The following is a 13,252-nucleotide window of genomic DNA, read 5'->3' on the forward strand; positions in this document are numbered from 1 at the left end:
TTTGGTAAAATTAAAGACTTAAAGAAGTCTGGTTTGTTATTGATGGCTGATAAATTGAACATAGCAGTAAAATATTAAAAGCTCAAGTGTTAAGAGTAATTGTCACACACTTGGTGGAGGAGGAGAGACTTGACGAGGAGTGTTTAGGAGAGTTAGAAGAAGAGTCAAGTGACAAGGTGGCAATCTTAAAGATGGAGATGGAGACTAAATTAGAAATGGCTAGACTGGAAGCAGACAAACAGAGGTTGGAGTTGCAGAACCAGCAAAAACAACTTGAGTTGGAGACTAAGCACCACATGTTGGAGGCTCAATTACAACTGGCAGAGTATGAGACCAAACAAGCCCAGCAGCAAACTAAACAATTAGAAATTCAGCAGAGTATGGCTGAAAATAATAACAGGTTGGAACAGCAGAGAATTGCGACAGGGCTAGGAAACACTAGTAATAATCCAGAGAATACAAATAGTTCTTCCAAGTACAGTAAACATGTAGATTTACCTAAGTTTAATGAAGAAGATCCAGAAATATTTTTTTTGCATTTTAAGAAATTAGCAGTCAGCATGAACTGGCCTGTAGATCAATGGGTTGCCATTATGCAAGGGCAATTTAAGGGTAAAGCTCAGGAGGTATTTGCTTCTTTACCTGCTGAGAATTCTTTCGATTTTAAATTTGTTCAACAGAGCATCTTGAATGCATACCAACAGATCCCAGAGGCACATAGACAAAAATTCAGAAGTTTAAAAAGAGCACATGACCAGACTATTTCTGACTTTGTACGGGTTAAATTAAATCACTTTGATAGATGGGTTAAAGCACTTAATATTACAGAGTTTGAGACCTTGAGAGACCTCATTGTAACTGAGGAAATATTGGGATGTCTACCAGAGAAATTAGCTTTGTTTATGGCAGAAAATAAACAAACTACTGATCTTATGAAACTAGCCAAGCAAGCTGATGAGCATGAATTACTTACTAAAGTGCCTTTTAGAGCACCAATTAATCATTATATGGCTAAAACTAATCATTATGCTCCTAAAAATCCTGTTTTCCAGACCTGACCAGCTACCTCACCTTCTCCCCTTAACTCTTCTCCTGTAAAGCCTAAATCTGAGAAACAACAGACAGGGTTGTCAACCTCAAGTAATGTAGTGATTAAGCCTGCAGTTGGTTCAGCTGTTCCGACCACTGGCAGATATTGCACGCATTGCTGGAGAAGAGGTCATGTGGTAAATTCCTGTTATGCTTTGCAGCCTGAGCTTAGACCAACTGGTCTGATAATGAGTAGGGGTTTGCAAACCTCTAATGCCAGTGTTGCTCCAGTCATGCCCAAGTGGATGACTAATTTTGATCCATACCTACATTCGGGAACCTTATTATGTACTAGTGGAACCTGGAAACCACATCAGTTGTTAAGGGACACTGGTGCTTCCCAGTCTTTAATTTCTCGCCGTGTTCTTACTGATGTTAGCACAGAAGACACTGGAGAGGTAGTGTTATTGCAGGGACTTGGAGGTCATATCCAGCGTGTACCATTAACTAAAGTTAACCTGAATTCTTCTATTACACCGGGTTGGTGTAGCAGTTAGTGAGCAGTTGCCAATCCCTGGGATTGATATCATTGTAGGTAATGATTGTGACAAGTGTCAAGTTAGTGGGACCGATTGTGCTGTTATGTTTATTAACCCTAGTGCAGTACTGGCTCAACGAGATGCGGATGATGGTGTCATTTATCCAGCCTGTGTTTTGACCAGATCCATGGGAAAGCAGAATGTTGTAAGTCCTGCTACTACCAAGGTGAATGTTCTCAAGGCCAGGACCCCTTCAGACAGGCAGGTGGAGGTGGACCTTGAAGATACATTTTTAGCTCACGTGGATGTCGAGAGTGAGGCCGGTGCCAAAGCCCTAATTTATTCTGACCCAGATGGTCTGGAAGATGTGGCCCAGGTACCAGTTCCTTGCCCGCTCGCTCCAGCTGTAGAATTCCAGACCTTGAGTAAGTTACAGAGTACTGATCCCAGTCTAGCTGAATGTTATGCAGAAGCCTCCGACTCCATTCATGCTTTGGAGGAGAGTACGGGTTGTTATTTCAATGATCGATGTCTGATGAGAAGATGGAGACCATCAGGAACTCCCTCATCAGATGATTGTGAGTCTAAAACCCAGCTCATTGTGCCAACAGAGTATCGGGAGCAGGTATTGCAAGCTGCTCATGATGACCTGATGGGAGGCCATCAAGACACTACCAGTATGTATCATAAGATCAGTAAATTTTTCTATTGGACAAAACTCAAAAAAGATGTGGTCAAATATTACCACAATTGTGTTGTGTGTCAAACTGTTGGTAAGCCTAATCAGACTGTGCCACGAGCACCATTATACCCTATTATAGTGCCAGAGGAGCCTTTTACTCATGTGGTATTGGAATGTGTCGGACCTTTGCCCCGTACCAAATCCGGAAATATGTATATGTTTACAATTTTATGTATTACCACAAGGTTCCCTGAAGCATATGTCTTACGTAACACTAGTGCTTCTACCATTATAAGGCAGTTGGAACGATTTTTCTCTCTATTTGGTATGCCCCATATAATTCCAACTGATAATGGAAGTAATTATTGTTCCACCACATTTAAAACCTTTTGTAATTCATTTGGTATTCAGCATAATTTTTCCAGTCCTTACCATCCTCAGAGTCGAGGGCGAATCGAGCGGTTCCACCAAACTCAAGAAAATGTTGAAAGCAACTGTGGTAAAATTCACCCAGACATTTGGACGATAATTTACTATTTGTGTTATTTGCTGCTAGAGATGGATTGCACAGTGCTCTAGGCTGCTCTCCATTTGATCTTATCTTTGGACATCAGGTGAGAGGACCTTTAAAAATGTTACATGAGAAAATGTTAGGAGATGTTACAGCCAGGCAGAGTGAGCATTACCTGACGGATGTAAAGAGCAAGCTGTCCAGAACGAGGGAGTTGGCCTTACGACATCTAAGTGAACAACCACAGGTAATGAAGGAGAAGAATGACAAGAGGTTCAAGGCCAAACTTAGAGTTTTTGAGCCAGGAGATTTGGCAATGGTCTTGAACCCTCGTTTGGGTACTTCTATGTCATAAATTTTCAGGACCGTATCAAGTAGTAAAACGTCTTGGGGAAATTACTTACAAAGTTTGCCATCCCCAACAGAAACGGCAGACCATGAGTGTGCATGTGAACCGGTTGAAGGCTTATTGTGGGCCTAGTATTGTGGCTTGTTGTGTTGCTGAGGAGGTAAATCCTGAAGAGTCGAGTGTTGCAGTGGAAGATGGTAATACTTGGTTGTCTAATTCCAGTTCCGGGGAAGAATTGTTGTCATTTGCAGGATGAGGAGAGAGCAGAATTCCAGGACCTTTTGGAGATGTCCTCTAACTTGTTTGGGAAAGTCCCCACTCAGATTTCTCTCATTACTCATGACATTACTCTACAGTTATTACTCTACAGTCTCCGTGGTGTAGTGGTATGACACTCGCCTGGCGTTTCGCGAGCGCTTTGTCGTGGGTTCGTATCCTGGCCGGGGAGGATTTACTGGGCGTCAATCCTGAACTGTAGCCTCTGTTTAACTCAACAGTAAAATGGGTATTTGGTTGTAAAAACAATTCTTCACGGCGAGGATCGTATTCCAGGAACCTGTCCGAAACGCTATGCATACTAGTGGCTGTACAAGAATGTAACAACTCTTGTATATATCTAAAAAAAAAAAAAAAAAAAAAAAAAAAAAAAAACATTAACATGACAGATGTAACTCCAATTTGGCTGCACCCTTATCGAGTGACACCCGAGAAACGTCGTATCATCCAGGAGGAGGTTGATTATCTTCTTCGACATGGGTTCGTTAGACCCAGTCAGAGCTCCTGGAGTTCACCGTGTTTAGTAGTACCAAAACTAGAGGATAAATGGAGATTAGAGAAAACTCAACCAAGTAACTGTAGTTGATGTGTATCCATTACCTTTATTGGAGGACTGTATCGACACTATAGGTCATGCTAAGTTTGTATCTAAATTGGACTTATCTAAAGGGTATCACCAGATCCCACTTACAGATTTTGCAAGGGAAGTGACAGCATTTATCACCCATGATGGAGCTTTCGAGTTTAATGTAATGCCATTTGGATTAAGGAATGCTCCAGCAACTTTTCAGAAGTTAATGAATTCTTTATTGAAAGATGTGCTAGATTGTAAGGCATATTTGGATGACATTATGATTTTCAGTAAGAATAAGGTAGATCATATGTCCAGTTTAAAGAAATTGTTTACTGTGTTACAACATGCTAATTTGACTGTGAATATGAAGAAATGTAGTTGGGCTAAAGGAACTATAGTGTACTTAGGACATGAGGTCGGACAAGGAAGGATAGTTCCATTGCAAGACAAGATCCAGGCAATTATGGATTACCCAGTACTATCAAATAAGAAGTCTGTGCAGTGATTTATTGGGATGTGCACGTATTATAGGAGATAGTGTAAAAACTTTTCCATTGTTGCTGCACCTATAACAAATCTTCTAAGGAAACAGGTAAAATTTAAGTGGACGCAGGAGTGTCAGAACTCTTTTCAGAAGTTGAAAGGAATTCTCTCAACCTCACCTGTGCTAGCTAGTCCATAGTATGATAAACCTTTTATTCTGCATATAGACGCTTCAGATCTAGGAGCAGGTGCTGTTCTGTTCCAAGTAGGACCAGATGAGTTAGAACATCCTGTACATTATTTCTTTCATAAATTTGACAGGACACAAACTAATTATTCTGTACTTGAGAAAGAAGCACTTTGGTTGATATTGGCAGTTAAGAAGTTTGAGACATACTTGTCAGGAAATCAAGTGGTAGTATATACAGATCATAATCCATTGACATTCATTAACTCTATGAAGTATAAAACCAGAGAATACTTAGATGGTCATTGATTCTGCAAGAATTCAATATTGTAATTCGTCATATTCCTGGGAGGCAAAATGTTATTGCTGATGCCTTATCCAGAGGATTTCCTGTTGCCGTGCCATAATATGTAGTGTTCTATATGCCTAAGATGCATGTTATTTTTTTTTTATTTTTTTTACTGTGTGAAATTTCATTGTTTTCTACTTTGACCTTTTGTTGAAGTATCTTCATGCTGTATTTTCATGTTTTATTTCATGAAGTCAAAAAAATGAAATCAACTTTCAGTTAATTTCATTTTTTTTCTTAGGGGCTATCTTGAGGTTATCTTGAGATGATTTCGGGGCTTTTTAGTGTCCCCGCGGCCCGGTCCTCGACCAGGCCTCCACCCCCAGGAACCAGTAGTATATACAGATCATAATCCATTGACATTCATTAACTCTATGAAGTATAAAACCAGAGAATACTTAGATGGTCATTGATTCTGCAAGAATTCAATATTGTATATTTACATTGGGCTGGGAGGGATGTTACAAATCCTACATGGATTCTAACATTATCATGATGCTTACAATAATTATTGTCTATTCTATAATTAGTATAGTATTCAGTTGTGTATCCGATTGACATTGTATGATATTAGACTTGTATGATGTATATTGTAATATGCTGTAGTGTGCCTGAGTTGCATTATATATTGTATGAGGCTTGAGTGCAAGTTATTTCCTGTTGGAGGGAGTGTGGTTTCTTCCGTGTGGGGGGGATGACCATATTTGGATGTGTCCAGGGTTTGGGCTGGTTGTCGTTTATATTTCAACCTTGATTAATTCTTATTATTGTTGGCCATTAAATTCTTGAGAGTAATGTAACAGTATTATATACTCTTAATTAATTAAGATTATGGAATTAAAGGTTATTAGTACTATACTTTTGTTAGTAGAGTTTCACAAGAGTTCATGTGGATGCTTAGTTGATGTGTGGTAGGACGCCTGCCCTGCGAGCCAGAATTTCAGAAACGTGGCTGAGCTGATCGAGTGGAGACATGTATTTGAGTTAAGTCTGTGGTTATTGTTATTTTAGCTAATTACTTAGTTAATTCTCTTGGTATGACTAATTGTGCTACACCATTTATTCATTCATGTGTTTTAAGAGATGGTCCATGTTTACTAAGGATTTTCATTGATAATATTGCATGCTGAAGAATATTTCTGGCTGCTTTATTTTTACCATTTATATGTTATATTGTGTCACCCTTAGCATAGTTATAACCCCCTCCCCGCTCAGCTCGTTGTCGCCGTATGGGGGCTTAGTGGGCGGCTGCCGGAGTGTGATGCTCCTTGGGACAGTCCTCTGTCCTTTTCTAGCCTTGTGCTCCTGCTGCCGTCCTCTCCAATTCTGCTGGGCATCTTTTCCTTTTCCTTCTGTTTCGTTTTTCTCCCCCCTCTTCTCCTATCTGCTTGCCGTTTCCTGCCGACCTTTTGCTCGTTCTGGTTCTTCCCTTAGACTTCTTCTATTTTGACGCCCGGGTGCTTGAGGAGACATACTCTTGCACCCGTAGAACTGCAGTACCCGACGCCGAGAACGAGGGGAACCTTTTATTGTCAATCCCCCTTTCGTCACTGAACCCGATCTCGAAGGACTGTCGGTTTCTTAAGGTGGCGTTTGTGGGGCGTATACTCACGACGCACCCCTAGGAGGCCCCGGCAAGATCGGCGATAGCTTCTTGTTGGGTGTCCTGCCTCTAATTGTGGTTCCGTGGTGGGTGTGGGGGCTCATTCGTGAATGAATTCTTCTTTTCGTCATGATGATAAACCCTGTTTCGGCTGCGTCTGGTTTACCTTCTCAGGCTCGTGGGGTGGGCGACCAAACCCCCGAGTCGGTCCGTATTGGAAGACCGGGCTCTGTAGCCTCCGCTGCATCGGGCCCCGACCTTGCTCCTCCTTTGGCCTCTCTGACTCCTTCCCCTGGCTCCCCTCCCTCCTCTGTGGTTGGGTCGAGCCCCAAGCCCCCAGTGGTGACTACCTCGGCCCCTGGTACGGCTCCTTCTCCAGTTGTAACTACTGCGCCTTTTAACCCCTCTCTCTCTGGGGGTTCTCACCTCCGTCCTCGTCACGGCTGCCCTCGCTCGATTCCTTCCAGTTCTGCTACCTATCAAGCCTTGTTTGGTCCCGCTCCGTGTACCAAATATTTTGATCTCCTCCCTCTTGATTCTGCGCCTCCTGACGATTTCTCCCTCCATCGACATCTCGTTGATTCCGTGGATGCCTCCATTACTTTCAACCCCACTCGTCTCGGTACAAGTGTCGTTGCTGCTCCTTCTCAGGATGCTGCTTCCCGCTTGGCTGCCTTATCCTGCCTTGGTGAGACCCCTGTTCGGGTCTCGAAGAACGCTCAGTTGAATGCTAGTGTTGGCACTATTTTGCTCCCGCCCCATGTTGCGACCGGTGTTCGGGACCTGCGCGACTGCCACGACGATATTCAACATATCCTTGCTGCCCAGGGCCATTCTATTCTCCAGGTGGACACGTTTACTCGTCCCCCTCGTGGTAGTCGTCGTCAACCCCTCCGGGTTGTGAAGATTACCTTTGATGGTAGGACCCTTCCACCCTTTGTCATTCTTGCTGGTGCCAGGTGCTCTGTCCAGGAGTACATTCCTTCTCCTCGGCTCTGCAACAAGTGCTGGAGGTTTGGGCATGGTGCCCTCCGCTGCTCCGGGACTGTCTCTCTCTGTGCTTTGTGTGGTGGCGAAGGTCACTCTAAGTCGGAGTGCACTTCTCCCCAGGCTCGTTGCCTCAACTGTGGTGAGGCCCATCCTACCTTCTCCCGTGCGTGTGTCCATTACAAGCTTGAGGCAGCCGTCCTCAACTTGAAGCACCGGGAGCGTTTATCTTTTCCTGAGGCGAGACGCCAGGTTCGCCGGCTCCCGCCTTATGCTAATATCTCTTATGCTCGCGTGTTGTGCTCTTCCTCTCCTCGTCCTTCCCGCCTTCCTCAGACTCACAACCGTTTCCGGGCCTTGGACCCTGATGCGCCCACTGCCCCCTCCTTTGTTCCTTTGGGTTCTCTCCCGAAGGATCCTCCTCCTGGTCCTCTGTCTGGGGTTCCCCTTCCTTCTACCCGGTCTGTCGTGTCTCCTGTGTCTTCTTCCTCGTCCCCCTCTGATCCTCCTTCCCATCCTCTTCCTCCATCTATCGGCTCTCCCCACCGCCTGTCGGTGCGGGCGGATGTCCATCGCTCTCCTAACGGCCGTCGTGTGTGCTCTCGTTCGGCTTCTCCTGTTGAGACACTGGAATCCGTTGCCCGGTACGTAGTTGCTGGGACACTGGTCTCTTTAAGTCAGAAGCGTAAGCCTGGCTCCTCTCCTTCCTCTTCCCCGGCAGGTAAGAAGTCTTCGCTTTCTTCCTCAGCTCCTACTTCTGCCTCTGTTGCTCCTTCCCCTCCCGTTTCAGTGATTTCGCCCCCTGTTCCTGCTATGGAGGTTTCTTTGGCCCCTGCTTCCCTTTCGGTTGCTGCTCTTGCTGGGGTGCGCTCCCCTCTTTCTACTCCCTCTCTTCCTGCTGCTGTCCTTGACTGCTCCTCTCCGTTGTCTCCTCCTCTTCCTCCTCCTCCTCCGGACCCCGCCCGCCCACCTCTGATCTGTTCTCCCGTTTCCTTCCCTCCGTCTTTGCTCAGTTTTCCCATGCCCCCTAACCCTGAATTTGCTGACCCTGATCCCGACCCTGATATTCTTTAACGTGCTCTGTACTCTTTCGCCTTTGTTTCTTCCTTGTTCTCTGTTTTTGTCCTTTCTCTTCTCGTCGTTGTCCATTTTTCAATGGAACGTTCGAGGTTATTACGCCAATTTCCTCGAACTCCAACTTCTGATTTCGCGGTTTTCGCCCCTTTGTGTCTGTCTCCAGGAGCCAATGCTTGGTGCTCGTCCTGGTCATTTTCGTGGCTATTCCTTTCTCTCCCCCCCCCCCCCAGCCATTGCTGGGGCTTCTAATTCTTCTGCTCTCTTGATTCGTGCTGATGTTCCCTTTGTTCCTTTACTTTTTCCTTCGCCTCTCCATTGTCCTGCTGCTCGTATCTTTGTGGGGAAATGGTACACAGTTTGTTCCATTTATCTCCCCCCGAGTGTCCCGCTCTCTCTTCCTGATTTGAAACACCTCCTAGATTCCTTGCCGGAGCCTGTGCTCCTGCTGGGTGACTTCAATTGTCGTCATTCTCTTTGGGGTGACGTTCTGACGAATACCCGGGGTCGCCTCCTTGAGCCGTTTCTCCTCTCTTCTTCCCTGTCTCTTCTGAATTCTGGTGAGCCCACTCATTTGGACTCTCGGACTCGCACCCTTTCTTGTCTTGATCTTTCTCTCTGCTCTTCTTCTCTTTACTTAGATTTCACGTGGCAGGTTCTTGATGACCTCCATGGAAGTGATCATTTCTCCATCCTTGTTTCCTTTTTCTCTTTTCGCCCTTCCCTCTCTTTCCCTAGGTGGCAGTTTGCTAAGGCAGACTGGACCCTATTTACCCTCAGTGCTGCTCTCTCTGACCTCTCCCTTCTGCCTCTCTCTCGCGCTCTCCTCCTTTTTCATGACACTGTCTTCAACGCTGCCCTCCGCTCTATTCCTCGCTCTTCCTCTCGGGGTCCGCGGAAGTGCGTTCCCTGGTGGAATGCGGACTGTGCTCGGGCTGTCCGCTGTAAGCGTGCAGCCTGGAAGAGGCCCCGCCGTAGGCAGACGACCGATTCTTTTCTTTTCTTTCGGAAAGCGAGTGCGGTGGCCCGTAGGGCCATCCGTACGGGTTGTTCTTCGTCCCTCTTTGTCACTTTATGGTCATCCCCTTGAATACAAAGATTCCGCGAAGCTTTTGGGGTTATTCCTTGACACTTGTTTGTCTTGGTCTCCCCATATCTCTTACCTTCGTGTTGAGTGCTCTAAGGCTCTTACCCTCCTTCGGGTCTTGTCCCATACATCTTGGGGGGCAGATAGGCGCACTCTCCTTGCTTTACATTCCTCTCTCGTCCTGTTTAAGCTCGATTATGGTTGCCCTGCTTACTCATCTGCTTCTCCTTCTACTCTTCGCCGTCTTGATGCTTTGCACCATACTGGGTTGCGCCTCAGTTCTGGTTCCTTTCGTTCGACTCCCATCCTTAGCTTGTATGTTGACACTGGCTTCCTGTCTCTCCAGGACCGCCGTGATCGCTACTGTCTTCGCTATCTTGCGCGGTCCTTGCAACATCCTTCCTCTCGCCTCTGTCGTGCTTTAACTTTTACCCCTCCTGCGGTTCCTGTTCCTCTTCACCACCTCCCTCTTTCTGTCCGGTTATCTCGCCTGCAGGATTCTCTTTCCATTCGTATTTCTGGTGTTTCTCCTCGTGTTGTTCCTTCTTTGCCCCCGTGGAGGGTCCCTCTTCCGCGGTTTTGTACGTTCTTGACCCGTATCACTAAATCTTTTACCCCTCCTACGGTTCTAAAACGCCTTTTCCTCGAGCACTTTTCTTCTCACTCCCACTCCGTTTCTGTCTTCACCGATGGGTCTAAGTCAGCGGACGGTGTTGGCTACTCTGTTGTTTTTCCTGATCGCACTTATATGTGTTGCTTGCTTCCGGAGACTAGCATCTTTACAGCGGAACTTTATGCTATTCTCTATGCTCTTCGTCTCCTGCTTTCTCGTTGTCAGTCTTCCTTTGTAGTTGTTGTTGACTCTCGTAGTGCCCTCATGGCTCTCGGGTCCTTTAATCCGGTTCATCCTGTAGTTGTCGAGATCCAGCATTGGCTGTTTCTCGTTCACAGTAAATTTAAGTCGGTTGAGTTTTGTTGGGATCCCAGCCATATTGGTGTGTCTTTAAATGAACGTGCGGATGCTGCCGCCAAGGAAGCTGTCCGCTCTTGTCCCATCTCTCGTAAAGGCATTCCGTATTCCGACTTTTACCCGGTTATCCATTCCTCAGTCCTTACCCGTTGGCAGGCTTCTTGGTTGTCTGTTACTGATAACAAGCTACGTTCTCTTAAATGTTGTGTTTCTTCGTGGCAGTCCTCCTTCCACCGTAACCGGCGGTGGGAAACAGCTCTGGCGAGGTTGCATATTGGCCATACTCGCTTAACCCATGGTCACTTGATGGAGCGCCGCCCTGCTCCTTATTGTCCTAGTTGCATTGTCCCTCTTACGGTCGTGCATGTCCTTCTTGAATATCCTGACTTCCTGGACGAGCGTGTGTCTTGCTTTCCGACCGCCCCTCGCGGTCACCTGTCCCTCGATAGAATTCTTGGTGACTCGGATACTTTGATATCGTTCGCCTTATGCGTTTTTGTTCTCGTATTGGCATCCTTGGTGATATTTAGCGCCCTCTGATTATTTTGCGTATTTGATGGTGCTACATAGCCTTCCCGGTTTGGTGCCTTCTTTTGATAATTACTTACTTACTTAGCATAATTATATTGTTTTCCCGTTTATGCAGTGTTTTATTCATACCCTAGACACTGTTTAGCAAGGCCGATTTTCTTATACTTTGATCACTGCGGGGAAAATAACCTTACTAAGTTTCGAGGGTTGTAACACAGTCCCTCTCCTCGGCTCTGTAATAAGTGCTAGAGGTTAGGGCATAATGCACTCTGATGCTCCAGTACTATCTTTCTCTGTCCTATGTGTGGGGACGAAGGTCACTCTAAGTCGGAGTGCACTTCTTCCCGGCCTCGCTGCCTCAATTGTGGTTAGACCCACCCTACCTTCTCCCGCACGTGTGTACATTACAAACTTGAAGCAGCTGTCCTCACCTTGAAGCACCGGGAATGTTTGTCTTTTCTTGAGTCAAGGCGCCAAGTTCGCCATCTCCTCCCTTTCGCTGGCGTCTCTTATGATCGCGTGTTGCGCTCTTCCTCTCCTCGTCCTTCCCACCTTCCTCAGTCTCACAACCATTTCCAGACCCGCCCACCGCCTCCTCCTCTGTTCCTTTATCTTCTGCTCCGACAGGTCCCCCTCATGGTACTATGTCTGGGGTTCCCCTTCTTTCTACCCGGTCTGTCATGTCTCCCGTGTCTTCTTCCTCATCTCCCTCCGATCCTCCTTCCCGTCCTTCTCCACCATCTCTTCGCTCTCCACGCCGCCTGTCTGTGCGGCCTGGTGTCCATCACTTCTCTCAGCTGTCATCGTGTTGTTTGCTCTCGTTCTTCTTCTCCTGTTGAGACGCTTGAGTCTGTTGCCCAGTACGCTGTTGCTGGGACGCCTGTCTCTTTGAGTCAGAAGCGAAAGCCTGGCTTGTCTCCTTCCTCCTCCCCATCGGGTAAGAAGGCTTCGACTTCATCCTCGCCCCCTACCTCTGACACTTTCACTTCATTCTCTCCCGTTTCGGTGGTCGCACCCCATGTTCCTGCTGTGGAGGTTCCTTTGGCCCCCGCTTCCCTCTCGGTTGCTGTCCTTGTTTCTGCCCCTCCTCCTGCTGCTCTCCTTGACCCTCGGTTGTCCCCCACTACTCCTCCTCCTCCTAATCCGGATCCTGCTCGTCCGCCCCTGATATGTCCTCCCGCTCCCTTCCCTCCATCCTTACTCAGATTACTCATGCCCCCTAACCCTGACCCTGTACCTGCGCTTCTTTGACGTGCTTTGTTCCTTTTTAACCTTTGTTCCTTCATTGTTCTCTGTTGCTGTCCTTTCTCTTTTGTCGATGTCTATTCTTCAATGGAAAATTTGTGGTTATTACGCCTATTTCCATGAACTCCAACTTCTTATTTCTCAGTTTTCGCCCCTTTGTGTCTGTCTCCAGGAGCCGATACTTGGTACCCGTCCAGGTCGCTACTGTGGCTATTCCTTTCTCTTCCCCCCCCCCCTCAGCAAAAGCTGGGGCTAATAACTTCTGCTATTGATTCGTACTGATGTTCCTTTCGTCCCCCTCCTTTTTTTTGTCGCCACTCCAATGTTTGCTGCACGTGTCTTTTTGTGTAAATGGTAAGCAGTTTGGTCTATTTATCTCCCCCCAAATGTCCGGCTTTCTCTTCCCGATCTTAAACATCTTCTGGACTCCATGCCAGAGCCTGTGCTCCTCCTGGGTGACTTCAATTGTCGACATATCATCTGGGGTGATGTTCTGACAAACATCGGAGGTTGCCTTCTTAAACCGTCCATCCTCTTCTCTTCCCTGTCTCTTCTGAATTCTTGGAAGCCCACTCATTTGGACTCTCGGACTCTTTCCCTTTCCTGTCTTGATCTTTTTCTCTGCTTGCCGTCTCTTTACATGGATTTCACGTGGCGGGTTCTTGATGACCTCCATGGCAGTGAACATTTCCCCATCCTTGTTACCTTTTTCTCTTTTCACTCTCCCCTCTCCTTCCCTAGGTGGCTGTTTGCCAAAGCAGACTGGAACCTCTTTA

Source organism: Procambarus clarkii, chromosome 38 (genome assembly GCF_040958095.1).
Source record: "Procambarus clarkii isolate CNS0578487 chromosome 38, FALCON_Pclarkii_2.0, whole genome shotgun sequence".
Taxonomy (NCBI): domain Eukaryota; kingdom Metazoa; phylum Arthropoda; class Malacostraca; order Decapoda; family Cambaridae; genus Procambarus; species Procambarus clarkii.